The 2154-nt window shown below is 44.0% G+C and overlaps 1 pseudogene; it reads left to right on the top strand.

Moving 5' to 3' along the window:
* The first annotated feature begins 225 nt into the window (after window positions 1–225).
* Window positions 226–1135, top strand: LOC112634267 (annotated as a pseudogene).
* Window positions 1136–2154: the final 1019 nt, after the last annotated feature.

The raw sequence follows: 2154 nt of genomic DNA, 5'->3' as shown, positions 1-2154 counted from the left end.
TGATATCAAAGATATTTAAACAGAAACTAGATGATATTTTTTCTTTGCAGATGGGACTCAGGGATTTGACAAGAGAGGTTAATCAGACCCAAACTAGTTGATCTCTTATAATCTTGAGGTTCTAAAATTCTGTGAGGCAGCTTTTCCGTGCTACCTACAGAGGAGTCCATACGATGTTGTTCTTAATTTCAGGTTCCTGTCATAACTTAAAGAGAAACTTTCACAATGTCTGGAGCCCTTGATATCCTGCAAATGAAGGAGGAGGCTGTCCTTAATTTCCTTGCAGTAGGAACCCACTTAGGTGGCACCAACTTTGACTTCCAAATGGAACAGTACATCTATAAAAGGAAAAGTGATGGCATCTACAGCATAAATCTGAAGAGGACTTGGGAGAAGCTTTGGCTGGCAATTCATGCCATTGTTGTTATTGAAAACCCTGCTGATGTCAGTGTCATATCTCCCAGGAATACTGGCCAGAAGGCCATGCTGAAGTTTGCTGCTGCCACTGGAGCCACTCCAATTGCTGACTGCTTCACTCCTTGAACCTTCCTAACCAGATACAGGCAGACTACTGGGAGCCACAGCTTCTTGTGATTTCTGACCCCAGGACTGACCACCAGTCTCTCAGAGGGGCATCTTGTGTTAACCCACCTGCCATTGCTTTGTGCAACACAGATTCTCCTCTACGTCATGTGGACATTGCCATTACATGCAACAACAAGGGAGCTCCCTCAGTGGGTCAGATGTGGTGGATGCTGGCCTGGGAAGTTCTGCCCATGGGCGGCACCATTTCCTGCAACACCCATGGGAGGTCATGTCTAATCTCTACTTCTACAGAGATCCTGAAGAGATTGAAAAAGAAGAGCAGGCTGCTGCTGAAAAGACTGTGACCAAGAAGGAATTTCAGGGTAAATGGACTATTCCAGCTCCTGAGTTTACTGCTACTCAGTCTGAAGTTGCAGACTGGTCTGAAGACATGCAGGTACCCTCTGTGCCTATTCAGCAGTTCTTACTGAAGACTGGAGCGCTCAGCCTGCCACGGAAGACTGGTCCACAGCTCCCACTGCTCAGGCCACTGAATGGGTAGGAGCAACCACTGAATGGTCTTAAGCTGTTCTTGCACGGACTCTTAAGCAACATGAAAATAAGGTTGACAGAAAATAAACATCAGTTTCTAAAAAATAAAGAATAAAATTCTGTGATGCAAAGACCAGAGTCATCCTAAGTCGATGGCATAGCTCATATCACATTGTTGCTCTTTCCATCCTTCTTTCTTTAGATTTCTCATTTTCTGATCTTTTGAAAACAACTTGCTCTGTCAAGAAGCATTTTCCAATTTATCTCTGTTCTAATGTGATAGATGGTGGAGTACTGTAGGTACCCAGGAATGGTGACTGTTGCTGCATTATTAATGATAGCTCCATTAGATTTTAACTTCTTTTTTCTTCGTTCACAGCACTCATTTTGCAGGGAACTTTTACTTTTTCCTGTGGCTAAATCTTAGGAACTCAAGATCCCAGTTTAGATGGCTTCTTTAAAAGTGGATGTTTAAACGTATGAAATTATTAGGGCCAACAGCAAACTCCCAGTAGAAGGGGAGAGCTCAGAGGTGGAATTACCTATTGGTGAATAAGAAAAATCCAAAACTTAGTGGCTTACAATAAATCTTTTTCTCCATCTCACAGATCTGCAATTTGGGCAAGGCTCAGCAGGAGCAGCTCAGCTCAGATGTTGAGAATGACTTCTGGAACCTGGAATCATCGAATGGTTACTCCCACACAGTAACCTTCAGATGACTCCAAGCTCCAGGCTGACCAGAGGGACCACAGCTGAGGTCATCAGCTGGAACACCAACATGTGGTCTCTCTCTTGGCTGCTTGGCTTCCTCACAGCATGGTGACAGGGTCCTAAGAGCAGCTGTCTTAAGAGAGCCAGGTAGAAACTAGATCTTTCTTTGTGGCCTAGCCTTAGAAGTCACATAGTGTCACTTCCACCATAGTCAAAGGCCCTCTCAGGTTTATGAGAAGAGTGTCAACATCAAGTTTAAGAAGAGTACGTATGATGGGATATCTACTGCAGCCACCTTGTGAAGTACAATCAACCATGAAATGGATGATTCATTTGGAAACAAGAAGACTGGGAACCTTCTCAGTT

This window comes from Theropithecus gelada, chromosome 11, assembly GCF_003255815.1.
Source record: "Theropithecus gelada isolate Dixy chromosome 11, Tgel_1.0, whole genome shotgun sequence".
In the NCBI taxonomy this organism is placed as follows: domain Eukaryota; kingdom Metazoa; phylum Chordata; class Mammalia; order Primates; family Cercopithecidae; genus Theropithecus; species Theropithecus gelada.
Note: the sequence above shows the minus strand (reverse complement) of the source record. Positions and strands in the feature narration are given on the sequence as shown.